Below are 15,440 nucleotides of genomic sequence, written 5' to 3'. Positions count from 1 at the left end.
GGAAATGGTTGGCAAAGGTTGCCACATCGAGGGATGCCTACCTTGACAAACAATGAAAAGTGTCTTCCACTTTTAGTGGGTGAGTGTTCGCCTGTGAAGAGGCGTTGGGCCATGTGAAAATTGAAGGACGATTGTCTTCTGAAGTAAACGTTAAAAAAAAAAGGGGGGCTGCAAAGGTTGCAGTTGGACAGTGGAAGTCGCACCAATGGGTGCTATGTAGGAATTACCAAGATGGGAGACAAAGGTTCCTGATCTGATGAAGGCCGTGAGGAACATGGTGTGGATGACAGGCGGTCACCACAAAGTTAGCCACCAGAGGGTGCAAGTGCGGAGGCACTTTCCAAGCGAGGTGGAGAGGCACGCTTGGTAGAAACTAGGGAGGAGAAGTGCATGGGGCACGACTCCATTTTTAAGAGGAGATGAGATGGGTTTTAGACCCAAAGGACTGGGGAAGGAGATGTGAGACCCCGAGGGGGCAAACTCCGGGTTGGCGTGGACGTGTCTATGTCATCGAGGACGATGACGAGCTTGAGTGGGGGAGAATGTTACGGGATGCCTTCGTTGTGCCTTGGCGCCCATAACCCTTGCGCGCCCAGGAGGGCCAAGCGAGTGTCAGTCGTGTAGGAGACGGGCGCAGATGAGTGTCAGCCGCGTGCAGGCAGTGTCGGCCGTGCGCGCAGGCAGGGTCGGCCGCGCAGGCAGTGTCAGCCGTGCGCGCAGGCAGGGTCGGCCGCGCAGGCAGTGTCAGCCGTGCGCGGGCGACGTGCATTGCAAAGGGGCTCTGACGGGCGAGAGTCAATAAGCATCTAGAGATGCTCTATGGCATATTATAAGAGTGCCAAGGAATTTTAGCAAGGATCTGGGATGAGACCATGGGCCGTCGGCGGACGAGGTCACGCGCGAGCCTGAGTGTCAGTCCCGTGCGTTTCCGAGCTATGGATGGAATCTTGGGATTTAGGGTGAGGGGACCCTTCCTAGGATGTTATGAAATGTCATGACCAAGTTTGGCGTCATTTGAAGATCGTTCACCAAAGGGCTTGACTTAGCCAAAGAGCAGTGTCAGTGATAAAGCTCCCGAAGGCTATATCTCGTTCCACGAGTATGGGGATGAGACGAAACATCATGGAGGAGTGAAGGAAGTCAAGAGAAAGAGTTAGGAACAGATGGCGCCTCATTTGGAGTTCGGAAGAGTGAGAAAGGCCCATTGTGATTCTCTGGCAAAATGATGTCCAGTGCTAGAACTTGGGTTTTTCTTTTTAAAGCATATATAAGTGGGGCAGAGGTGTCACAGCTCAGCCAGCCTCCCCCGTGCGTGCTGTCGGCCAGTCGCACCAAGTGAGCAACCTTGAGGGAGGACCTCAAGGGCCTGCCTAGGCACCTCATAGGAGTGTCCTAGGTATCCATACGAGTTAGGGGACTCTAAGGACGGCGTCGTGCCTGCGGGCCGCGTTGGGCGCACAACTTGTGCCGGAGGCTTGACGTAGGAACTGATTATGCCCCGCGGGCTATCTTTATAGATGTTAAAGACCTCCGTACCAACTGAATACTCGAGGCACCACTCAAGAGCCTCGTGTATTGACTTGTGAGCTTGGCTTGGGTTCAGCCTTGCAAGCAAGGGTCCGTTGGCCTAGACGTGCAGTCATGGGGTGACGCTGCACCACGAGGGATGGAAGTAAGTTGCGAGGGCTATATTCGCCAATGCCATGGGACAACCATAGGCACATGAAAGAGGACCGCACCTGACAAAGGCCAAGGATTGGAAGTTGCCCTAGTCGGGCACGACACAAGGCAAGTGTCAAGCTTGAGGATAGGACTGTGCGCGCAGGAGCGACGCTCAGTGCCAGGCGAGGGACGTGCATGTCCGTAGCCAACCCAAGGGGTGCGAATAGACGAGTCCTAGCATATGAAATGTGCCACAAGGGTATGATAGCAAGACAAGGCTGAAGCCTTGACATCAAACGAGCGGCACAAGGAAAGCTAAGCCTCTGAGGCAAGCTTCACCATAGGCATGGGGTCGTGCCAAGAAAACCTGGGATAAGGAAAGGCTGGCTGGTAGTCAGGTGGGACTACGAGCGCCGCACGGGCTATTTTTGTGCCGCTGCCGCTTAGGAGGAGTCGGCCCGTGACAGGCTGACACTCATCTGCACACATCTCCTGCACGATTGACACTCGCTTGGCCATCCTGGGCGCGTAGGGATTATGGGCGCCAAGGCACAATGAAGGCAGCCCGTAACAATTCAATCAGCACGGAGGCCTTCAACATCCATAAAGATAGCCCGCGGGGCATAATCAGTTCCTACGTCAAGCCTCCAGCACATGTTGTGCACACAACGCGGCCCGCAGGCACGACGCCGTCCATAGAGTCCCCTAACTCGTATGGATACCTAGGACACTCCTATGAGGTGCCTAGGCAGGCCCTTGAGGTCCTCCCTCAAGGTTGCTCACTTGGTGCGACTGGCCGACAGCACGCACGGGGGAGGCTGGCTGAGCTGTGACACCTCTGCCCCCGTTATATATGCTTTAAAAAGAAAAAACCCAAGTTCTAGCACTGGACATCATTTTGCCAGAGAATCACAATGGGCCTTTCTCACTCTTCCGAACTCCAAATGAGCCGCCGTCTGTTCCTAACTCTTTCTCTTGACTTCCTTCACTCCTCCATGAAGTTTCGTCTCATCCCCATACTCGTGGAACGAGATATAGCCTTCGGGAGCTTAATCACTGACACCACTCCTTGGCTAAGTCAAGCCCTTAGGTGAACGGTCTTCAAATGACGCCAAACTTGGTAAGAACATTCCATAACATCCTAGGCAGGGTCCCCTCACCCTAAATCGAAAGATTCCATCCATAGCTCAGAAACGCACGGGACTGAAACTCAGGCTCGCGCGTGGCCTCGTCCGCCGACGGCCCATGGGCTCATCCCAGATCCTTGCTAAACTTCCTTAGCACTCTTATAATATGCCATAGAGCATCTCTAGATGCTTATTGACTCTCGCCCATCGCAGACCCTTTTCAATGCACGTCGCCCGCGCACGGCTGACACTGCCTCCGCGGCCGACCCTGCCGCGCGCACGGCTGACACTGCCTGCGCGGCCGACCCTGCCTTCGCGCACGGCCGACACTGCCTGCGCGCGGCTGACACTCATCTGCGCCCGTCTCCTGCACGACTGACACTCGCTGGGCCCTCCTGGGCACGCAGGGGTTATGGGCGCCAAGGTACAACAAAGGCAGCCCGTAACATTCTCCCCCACTCAAGCTCGTCATCGTCCTCGTTGACATAGACACGTCCACGCCAACCCGGAGTTTGCCCCCTCGGGGTCTCACATCTCCTTCCCTAGTCCTTTGGGTCTAAAACCCATCTCATCTCCTCTTAAAAATGGAGTCGTGCCCCATGCACTTGTCCTCCCTAGTTTCTCCCAAGCGTGCCTCTGCACCTCGCTTGGAATGTGCCTCCGCACTTGCACCCTCTGGTGGCTAACTTTGTGGTGACCGTCTGTCATCCACACCATGTTCTTCACGGCCTTCATCAGATCAGGAACCTTTGTCTCCCATCTTGCTAATTCCTACATAGCACCCATTGGTGCGACTTCCACAGTCCAACTGCAACCTTTGCAGCCCCCCCCCCCCCCCCCTCTTTTTTTACCGTTTACTTCAGAAGACAATCGTCCTTCAATTTTCACATGGCCCAACGCCTCTTCACAGGCGAACACTCCCCCACTAAAAGTGGAAGACACCTTTCGTTGTTGTCGATATAGGCATCCCTCGATGTGGCAACCTTTGCCAACCATTTCCTCATGGTCCTTTGTCTGTTTTCCTCCGCAAGATCCCGCTATACCAACTGTATAAACAAATCGAGGCTCGACCCCATAAATCGAAGTTAACTTGCCCACACACTGGCACTAGCGGCATTTCAAACCCAATCTTGTCCCCTTTGACGTCTCACACGGCCCCTGCATGACCCACGCTCCACAGTGGTGTCTTTGGCACTTACATATTTTGCACCCTCTTGGCACTCGTCAAGTTCTTGGGACGTACTCGTGGTGGGTACTTCATTTCCTCAAAGTGGTAGCTTCGCCCATTCTGAACAACATCTTGGTTCTTAGATTGTCACTCCCTCGACAGATTCCCTACGATCCCGGTGTGCCTCAGCACTTGGTTTCATCTCTGTGGTTCCCCGGTCGTTTGGTTTACCCCAGTACTCTCTGCTCTGGGAAGACTACATTCTCAAACTTGGAAACCCATCCAATTCGAAGCTTAGCTAACCCCATTTTACCTCGGCCTCCTCACATTCGTGATTCCAACAGGCATTTCCTCACATTTGGGGCGAGTTCGAGTAAAGAAAAGGAAGCTAATATTAGAAGAAACGCATAGAAGACCCAACTATGGGCGAAAATGGCCAACTAGGGGCGTGGTACGCCCCTAGCCTGCCCCATCTCTTTATTATCGTGGTTATATTTTTTGCATTCCAATTTTTTTGTATTCAAATTTGCAATCCTTTTGACAGAATTCATATTATTATTGGAATCTTTTGGTTTGAACTAGTCGTCTTAGGACAATGGTACTTATGCTGTTTAGTAGACTTTTAGGTCCCCAAACGATTTTCAAAAACCAGATTAAGTATAACAATTTTGAAAATTAAAAGGATAATAAGAAAAAAAATATCTTTTGATACAAGTTCAAAACGGATATAAAGGTTTTTTCAAAACTACAAATATTATGTCATTTCTCCAAGCAAACCAGCTCAGTTTTGCAACATAACAATGTATTTTAAATGTCAACCCCAGCTTTGGACATAAGTTGAATTGGAATAAGTTGATTTTTGGGTCAAGCCCTATAGCGAAACCAAAGACTTTGGAAGGCAAAGCCCACTTAAAATTTACACTACTTTGGGACACAGCCTCGTTTGATCTTAAAAGGAGGACAATCATGTTCACATATATATACACAAACTTATAGGAGTAAAACTAAGCCATTCTTTTATAAACTCGGATATATTCAAAACAAGTGAAATATGTTCGTAAAATACAAAGTTTTAACATGAGATGTTTTAACGTATCATACGGATTGACCCAAAACGAAGTGTGTGATTAAAACATGGATACATATATATACTTATACATACATATAAATTGTCAAAAGCCAAAAGATTTTTTTACAAAGATAAAATACACTATCCTTATATAAAGGAGCCTATTCCTACCCGGATATCATAAATTCGAACCTAAAATACCCTATATATAAAAGGAATATATTCAAATATTTTAATACGCAAGCAATGACAACATTTTTATAATGCGGAAAATAAACATTAAATAAGCAGTTTAAGCAAATAATCACACACTAGAATTCGAAGGTCAACCATATAGTATGGATCCTTAATACTGAGCTACCTAACACCTTCCCCAGGGGATCACCAGAACCCTTACCTAGAACTTTGGATTACGAAGGATTTTTTACGGTGTTTGAATAAGCCCTTCCAAACTGATTTTCTAATTTCCTAAAAATTAGGTTGCGTCTCTTTTTCAAACAAGTCCGAAAGAGCACCAGCGAGTTCGAAGTAGTTTTCCGAGCACTAATCCTGCCCGCGAAAAGCTAACCGTAACAGTGACCGTGAAATTGAGGTGATGGAAAATTTCTCTTTTGTTATAATTAAAGGGCCACGACCTTGGCTTCATTTATCACCAAAAACAGATCCTTCTAGACCTCTAAGCTCTCTCAAACACCCATAAAAATTCCAAATAGTCCCAAGCTTTTTCCAAAGAAGATCAAACCTTGAAATCCTAAGCTAGTTCATGGAAGAGGTGTGTTCTTGCTTCTAGTTGAAGTTGTGGTGGATAAGCTTTGGAGTAAATTTTGTAAGGTGAAGTTCTTCAAGTTATTAGGTATTATTTTAACTTTTTTATTTTATTTTGGGTTGATATGAAGGCTTAGCAAGTCTTACATCTGAAAATAGTTATAGAAGAAAGGTTATAAGGTGTTGGGTTGTAGTTGTTCGCTATGGATGGAATTTGAAAAGAGAATTCGGGATTAATTTGAGTCTAGGTTGCATATAATCTCTTGGCTATGATATTGTTGATATTGTTAATGATGTTTGGGTGTTGTTTGAAGATTGGTGGAAGTAAGTAATATAGGGGAAATGCTGCCCAAACTTCGTTAGCTCACCTATTAGTTTAGCTTAACCTTATAAGTGCTTCAACGACTTAATCTTGGCATGAATCATCTTGAATGTAGATTTGCAACCTCGGGAGGATAGACGTTGAGTGTTTAAGTAAGCGATGAGGAATGTTCAGGTTACCCCTTTCTTTCCTTTTTGGCATGATCCTTATGAGCAAGACGTACACGTAATGTTAATCTAAAATGGTTCTACTCTTAGAGTTAGGGGTGATCCATTTGATTCATATTCCATAATGTATCTTCAGAAAGTCTTCCTACAGTATGATCTCTGGAGTTACTTGTATTCTTATTATGATCATGCATTGAATTTCATTTATATATATGCATATAATGACCTGTGACCCCTCAGGCGCTATATATATATATATATATATATATATATATATATATATCTACCTAATCAACTGGTCATATGATGATTACGATGATGATGATGATGACCACAGAGGCCGATACGATACGATGGGATGCCCACAGAGGCTTGACAGGCGTTATATATGCATATGTATATGTATGACCTCATGCATGCATGCATAGCAGTTATGCACGGTATTTATGTACAACATTAGTCTACAGAAGCAGGTCAGATACACAAGATGCATCTATTATATTCTATATTCTCATATGTCTCTTTCTTATTATTCTCATGCCTTACATACTCAGTACTTTGTGTACTGACGTCCCTTTTCTAGGGGCTCTGCATTTCATGTCCGCAGGTGCAGTTAGAATTGATATGTCATTATTTGTGTATATACAGGTACGTCAGGCCCCTATCCTGACTTTTTTATGACATATGTTCCAGTAGAGGCTTGTAGACAATTATGGTATGGTTAGACACAGTCTATTTCTACGGTACAATTTTGTCCAGTTTGGTTGTATAGTATATCATTATGGGCTCATTCCTTGTCAGCGTATCTCTTATATGATTTATCAGATTTCTATCTTGTTCATGATAGTAGTAGGAAAGTATTTTAGCGGTGCTTGACAGGTATGGCTCGGGTGCCCGTCATGACCCTCCAGTTCGGGTCGTGACAACTTGGTATCAGAGCAGTTGCATCCTAGGGTTGTCTACAAGCCATGTCTAATTGAGTCTTGTTTATGGTGTGTAGTGCACCACACTTATGAACAGGAGGTTGCGAGACATTTAGGAATATTTCCTTTATTTCTCATCTTAGATCGTGCAATAGAGCCATGTTATAAGGATTCATTTTTCCTAACCGTGTGTTATGATTTAAGTAATGCCTGTGACGAGAAAAGCTTCAGCGGCCCGGAAAGGCAAGTCAGTGGCAGGTAGAAGAACTGGACGGGTACCACAGGTATAGGTTAAGGAGGGTGAGTCCCAGAATGAGGTTCTATCTCGGTCCTCTCATACTCCGCCACTCCAGAGGAGCATAGAGGATCCCCAACACCCGCAGTTCCTCCACATGATGCCTCAAGCCAGGAGATGAGAGCGGCTATTCAGTTGTTGAACCAGTTAGTAGCCACTCAGGATCAGCGTCAGGGTACGAGTTATGGTGATAGGGCTGTTAGTGCAAGAGTTTGAGATTTTATTAATTTGGACCCTCCAGAATTCTTTGCGTTGAAGCCAGACGAGGACCGCATAACTTTATAGATTGGATGTTGAGGACATTGCGGGTGATGCATGCTTCAGATACCGAGTCTGTAGAGTTGGCTTCCTATAGATTACGGGATGTTGCTGCTCATTGGTATGAGACTTAGATGTCTTCTAGAGGGGTTAATGCACCCCACCCATGTGGCAAGAGTTTACAGATGCTTTCCTTCGGCATTAATTGTCACCAGAAATTTGATGGGCCCGAGCTGATAAGTTCCTCGACCTTAAACACGGAAACATGAGTGTTCGGGAGTACAACCTTCATTTTAATTCATTGGCTAGGTATGTTCCATCTATGGTAGCTGAGATGGAGGATCGTGTTTATCAGTTTATGAGTGGATTGGGGGAACATTTTATTGATGACTATATGACGGCCTCACTTCAGACAGATATGGATATTTCTCGCAATCAGGCGCACGCTTAGAATCTTGAGGAGCGTCAGCAGCAGCGGAGGGCCGAGCGTGAGCATGATAGGGGCCAGAGTAAAAGAGCTTGCTCTTCAGGTTTTGTCAGCGAGTTCAGAGGGGGTCAGAGGCAGCAGTTTTCTAGGTGTTCAACCTATTCAGCGGCTACTGCGCCTTCACAGTTTCCAGGATCCAGATTTAATAGACCTACTCATCTTGAGCCGGCCAGAGTTCCAGAGTTTCCAGTTTCCAGTTCATGAGTGATTCTATTCAGGTGAGTCCATCTCTACCATGATGTATTCAATGTGAGAAGTTACATGTTGGGCAGTGTCGCTGGGGTTTAGATGTTTGTTATACTTGTGGTCGGCCAAGCCACATTATGCGAGATTGTCCCTTGAGAGGTGGTGGAGGTATAGTTCAGCCGGCAGGGTCTACAACTAGTTCTTCGTCATCTGTACACCCTCCTGTATAGGGTTCTTAGACACCAGTCAGTTGTGGTAGAGGCAAAGATGGAGTGTTCAGTTCGAGCGGTCCCTAGAACCGCATTTATGCACTGGCTGGTCGACAGGATCTCGAGTCTTCACCTGATGTGGTTAAAGGTATACTATCAGTATCTTTTCATGATGTATATGCGGTAATTGATCCAGGTTCTATATTGTCATATGTTACTCCTTTTGTTGCTAGTCAGTTTGGGGTGAAACCCGAGTTGATTAAACCCTTTGAGGTGTTTACACCCATTGGTGATCCAGTGATAGCTAGGCGGGTATATAGAGATTATGTGGTTATAGTTTGTGACCGTCACACTGCGGCAGATTTGATTGAGTTAGATATGATAGACTCTGATATCATTATGGGTATGAATTGGTTGGCTTTTTGTTATGTGAATATTGATTGTAGAACAAAGATGGTTCGATTTCAGTTTTCGGGAGAGCCAGTTCTAGAGTGGAAGGGTAATATAGCATCACCGAGAGGTAGGTTTATTTCCTTTCTCAAGGCAAGGAAGATGATTGCCAAGGGTTGTATTTATCATTTAGTCCGGGCTCATGATATATAAGAAAAGCCACAGACTCTTCAATATGTTCCAGTAGTTAATGAATTTCGTGATATATTGCCGGACGAGCTTCTAGGTCTTCCACCATAGCGGGAAATTTATTTTGCCATCGACGTATTACCAGATACTAAGCCGATATCCATTCCTCCTGTCACGACCCAACCCCGTGGGCCGCGACCAGTGCCCTAGCTGGGCACCTATACGTACCCGATACCCAAATTAGCATATTATCAGAATAATAATATAATAATAACATTAGTGGATGCTACAAAATTTAGCCGAAGAGCAGACTTGGCACACAGAAGCCGATAAGGCTATCATAAAACAAAACATCCCAAACATATGTACAGAACCCACACAGATGTATCCACAGACCTCTACAGAACATATCATAATCATAAGACGGGACAGGGCCCCGTCATACCCTGAACAAAGTACATATCCAGATAGCAGTGACAGACTGTACCAAAAGATGGGCTCTGTAGAAGAGAGCGCCCCAAAATAGCAGAAATGGGATCCTAAACGTGCGGATCAGCAAACCTGTCGTCTGTACCTGCGCGGCATGAAAACGCAGCCCCCGAAGAAAGGGGGTCAGTACGAAATATGTACTGAATATGTAAAGCGGAATCACAGAAGTCAAATCATAATGATTACAGAAAATGGGTACAAAATCCAGAGTGTCAAATGCATATTTCCAAATCAGACAGAATGTGTACAGAAACATATGTCATATCATATCCGATCCCTGCCACGGGACTCGGCAGACAGAACGTGGTCACCCTCCCGACACTGGTGCCACAATACAGAGGAATCAGAAAAGGGGCGTGGCCCCGTATCATATAATATCATATCAAAATGGCCATAACAGATCAGATCAGAATAGGCGGACATGGCACATCATACTCCACAGACCCATGTAAGAGTATACCTGCCCCCTCACATCGGGACGCGGCGAACAATGCAGAGAATTACGCTTGACAACATATCCTGGCCCGGGCTCAGTGTGGGAAACATTGGGACATCCACGAATGGAGTAGTGAGAGACTAATGCAATTTAAAAATGTAATAAATGTTTTCAAAGACTCGATGAAGCGTATCAAAGACAAACAAATCCAATGGGGTCGGACGGAATCATAATAAATGTATTTCAGATATCATAATAAATTACAGAAGTATAACTTTCCCGAAGTCATTCCGAGTGTCAAAATAATTTATAATATTTAACAGAATATTTAAAATAATATTCGTTAAGCGATTAGTAGGGTAATTAAAACATTTCTTTCAAAAATAGCTTAAAAAGGAAGCTTTAGCATATTAGGGGCAAAACCGTAAATAGTGGGCCCGCCTCGGGACAAATTAGGCGGCGGGCTCAAATTGTGCCCTCTAAACATATAATATCATCTACGAAGGTTATACAGACATTCTATGACTTTCTGAGTAATTTAGAGCACAATTGCATAATTTCAGAAAAAGCGTATCAAAATGGTTCAATTCTACTGAAGGAAAAACTGAAATTTTGTCTTGCGGATTCCGAGGGCCAAGAGGTCCTTCGAGGCCCGGATCCGACCCTAACACACTAGGGCATGCCAAGGGAAGAATTGGGTTTGGTTTACATACCTTTCGCGCTCCTTAAGCCTTTCCAAACTCACTTCCCGTTTCGTCGAAAAACTGCAATTGGTCAAGTTTACCAATTGTGAATTATTAATGCCATTATTTCAACTTTAAGCATATTTGGCTACCGAAATTTCGGCAGCACTTCCCCTATACATATGACACCCCGAGAATTCAACTCGGCTATAAATCATCAACAACAACCCAAACGACAACAACAATATCAACAATGAACATTAAAAACACAAATATCCTTCAACTTGTCATTTTTCTCATAAGTTGACATAATCTTCAATTCAACCCAAACTTTCGAACTAACATCATGAATTCACATCCATTATCACTCAAGATCATCACAATATAGATTTAGAGACATTTCATTTCATTTTCCTTAAGATATACACTCGATATCCATAATATTCAACTTTCCGCCAAAGTCTTAACTTATGCAAAACATCAAATCTTTGGCATACAATTCCATAACAAGTTTCCAACTTCCAAATTCATCAATGATTATCACCATTAACAACCAAACAACTTCATTTCCTTAATGTCGGAAAATCATACTAAAACGACATAAGTTTCTACATTCCAATTCAATACAAACTTATATCATTCTAACTTCATTTCTATGCCAAGCATTACAACAACACTCCAATACACTAAACAAACTTAATCAATTCCATTCCATAGCCAACATACCACACGGCCATATGCTTATTTTTCCATATCAACTAAATTCATCCATCTTTCAATTCCCACATGCATTTCATCACAATCATAACTAGAACACAACATGAATTCTATACATTTTTGGCTATACAATATACAAATACACATGGCTACACATATATACCACACACCCACTTTGCAAACTTCCATTTCTCCATACAATCAACACATTTCTATATACTACAACCCAAACAAAACTCCATAACACAAGAATAAAGGATACATTCTTACCTTTTCCTCTAGTCTTCTTTACTTGAATTTGTGATCACTTTGGTGAACCAAGGCCTCCTTTCTCCAAACCAACTACACCAAGTTGAAGAGGGGACTCAACTTAGTAAGGAAACCACAAAATACAAATTTTTAACACAAGATTTTTGGTGGTGAATTTTCCACACCAAACCCGAAATGCCTTCTTTTTTTTTTGCTCTTGTTTTGCTCTTCTTTCTCTTCTAAGTCTCTTGAACCTTCTAAGGGATAGTGATCCCTTTATAATTAATTAGCACATGGAAATATTCATTAAAGCCATGGGTTGGGCCTCACTTGGCCGGCCACCCCTTAAACATTGGGCCTAAATGTTTTTTTTTTTTGGGCCAACTCGGTTGGTCCCGAGTTGGGCCTAGCCCACTGACCTTTCGACCTTAAAACGTTCATAACTCCTTGTACCGACGTCACCTGGGAACCCACGACCTATGGATTGAAAGCTAATTCAATTATCTACAACTTCTATTTCAAGGTATTTTCGAAATACCAAACTTACAATACAGTTTTTTCCCCCCAAAGTCAGGTCACCCGAAAACGTTTTCTTAAAAATATTCGTTTGGAGGGTTTCCACTTTGATTTGGTCCAAAGGTACTTCATGAGTTGTGTTTAACTTTACATATGTGATTCATATGACTTTTCAGATGTTCCAAAAAAAATCTCAGTATGTGGGCCCCACCCCAGCAGATGCTTCGAGGTTCAAAAATACGGGATATAACATCCTCCCCCCCTTTAGAACATTCGTCCTCGAATGTTAAATTAATCTCATAGGGTTTGAAAATACTTTGGGGGAGTTCATGTTTACAGACATCACATATGACACACGATTGATATTGGAATAAATTAAAGCAGGGATTTAAGGTTACCTGTGGGTATACAGAACAAATGAGGATATTTCTTCTTCATTTCCTCTTCGGCCTCCCATGTCATTTCCTCCCTATTATCGTTCCGCCACAGTACCTTAACAGAGGCTACATCTTTATTCCGAAGCCTCCTTACCTGACGATCCAAAATAGATACGGGCTGCTCCTCGTACGATAGTTGCTCCGACACCTGAATATCATCCGCAGGGAAAATTCTGGAAGGGTCACCAATGCATCTGCGAAGCATAGAGACATGGAATACCGGATGTACCGCTTCCAAATCAGATGGCAAATCTAACTCATAGGCGACATTTCCAACCTTCCGAACAATCTGATAAGGCCCAATATAACGCGGACTGAGCTTACCCTTTCTGCCGAACCGCATCACACCTTTCATTGGCGATACCTTCAGAAATACCCAATCGCCTACCTGAAACTCTAACGGTCGACGCCGTTTATCCGCGTATGACTTCTGTCGACTCTGGGCTGCCAACAGTCACTCCCGAATAAGTTTTACCTTGTCCACGGCCTGCTGGACCATATCTGGGCCAATCAACTCTTACTCGCCAATATCAAACCAGCCAATAGGCGATCTGCATTTCCTGCCATATAGAGCCTCGTACGGAGCCATCTGGATGCTGGAATGGTAACTGTTATTATATGCAAACTCAATCAATGGCAAGTGATCATCCCAGCTGCCTCTGAAATCAATAACGCAGGCCCGCAACATATCCCCCAGCGTCTGTATAGTGCGCTCGGCCTGTCCGTCGCTCTGAGGATGAAAGGCTGTGCTCAGACTCACCTGAGTCCCTAGACCCTCCTGAAACGACCTCCAGAAACGCGCCGTAAACTGGGCGCCTCTGTCAGCAATAATAGATATAGGAACTCCGTGAAGCTTCACAATCTCTCTAATATAGAGCCTGGCATAATCCTCGGCGGAATAAGTAGTCCTGACGGGAAGAAAATGGGCTGATTTCGTCAGCCTATCAACAACGACCCAGATGGAATCATACTTCCGTGGAGTGCGAGGCAAACCTGTAATGAAGTCCATATTAATAACCTCCCACTTCCAAGTCGGGATTTCCATCTCCTGCAACAGTCCACCCGGCTTCTGATGCTCAATCTTGACCTGCTGACAATTAGGGCACTGAGCGACGAACTCTGCAACATCCCGCTTCATACCGTCCCACCAGTATAAGCATCGGAGATCATGGTACATCTTCGTAGACCCAGGATGGACCGAGTAGCGAGCATAATGTGCCTCGCTCATGACCTGCTGCCGAAGGCCTGCAATATCAGGTACACACAACCTGCCTCTGTATAACATAGTGCCGTCTGGTGAAAACTCGAACGGAGTCCTCTCCTTATCATAGGTTGTGTCCCTGTACCGAGCTAAGACAGGATCCTCGAACTGATGCCGCTTAATATCGTCCCTGATGGATGACTCACAAACCCCTCGAACAGAAATCTGGGTATCTCCAGAATCGGCCAGACGAACCCCAAGATTAGCCAACTGATGAATGTCACGTACTATCTCTCTCCTGTCTGGCTGTAAATCGACCAAGCTGCCCATAGATTTCCGGCTAAGCGCATCTGCAACAACATTAGCCTTGCCCGGATGATACAGAATATCCACGTCATAGTCTTTCAGGAGCTCCAGCCACCTCCGCTGCCGCAAATTAAGCTCTTTCTGCCTGAAAATATACTGGAGACTCTTATGATCTGTATAGATATCAACATGAACGCCATATAAATAATGTCTCCATATCTTAAGGGCATGGATCACCGCTGCAAGCTCCAGATCGTGAGTAGGATAATTCTTTTCATGCCTTTTCAATTGCCGAGAAGCATAAGCTATAACTCTGCCGTGCTGCATCAATACACAGCCCAATCCCACGCCAGAAGCGTCACAATAAATAACATATCTATCGGGTCCCTCTGGAAGAGTCAGAACTGGGGCTGTAGTCAGCTTCTCTTTCAGCAACTGGAAGCTTCGTTCACAAGCATCAGTCCACTGGAACTTAGCTCCCTTCTGAGTCAGCCTTGTCAAAGGCGCTGAAATCGAAGCAAACTTCTCCACAAACCTCCTGTAATAACCTGCTAACCCCAGGAAACTGCGTACCTCTGTGGGCGTCGTAGGTCTGGGCCAATTCTTCACGGCCTCAATCTTCTGTGTGTCCACCCGGACACCATCAGCTGCAATAACATGCCCCAAGAAGGCCACTGAAGACAGCCAGAATTCGCACTTAGAAAATTTCGCATATAACTTCTGATGCCGGAGTACCCCTAATACCGATCTCAGATGATCTGCGTGCTCCGCCTCAGACCGAGAATAAACCAGGATATCATCAATGAATACAATTACAAACATATCCAAGAATGGCCTGAATACCCGGTTCATCAAATCCATGAATACTGCGGGGGCATTAGTAATCCCAAAAGACATAACCCTGAACTCGTAATGCCCATATCGGGTCCGGAAAGCTGTCTTAGGGATATCGGCCTCTCGTACTCGCACCTGGTGGTAACCGGATCGAAGATCTATCTTCGAAAAACACTTAGCGCCCTGCAGCTGATCAAACAAATCATCAATCCTGGGGAGGGGGTATTTATTCTTTATAGTTACCTTATTCAGCTGCCGATAATCAATACACATACGCAGCGACCCGTCTTTCTTACGCACAAATAATACCGGGGCTCCCCAAGGCGAAGTACTGGGTCTGATGAAGCCCTTATCC

This window comes from Lycium barbarum, chromosome 8 (assembly GCF_019175385.1).
Source record: "Lycium barbarum isolate Lr01 chromosome 8, ASM1917538v2, whole genome shotgun sequence".
NCBI lineage: Eukaryota > Viridiplantae > Streptophyta > Magnoliopsida > Solanales > Solanaceae > Lycium > Lycium barbarum.
This window is presented reverse-complemented; position numbering follows the sequence as displayed.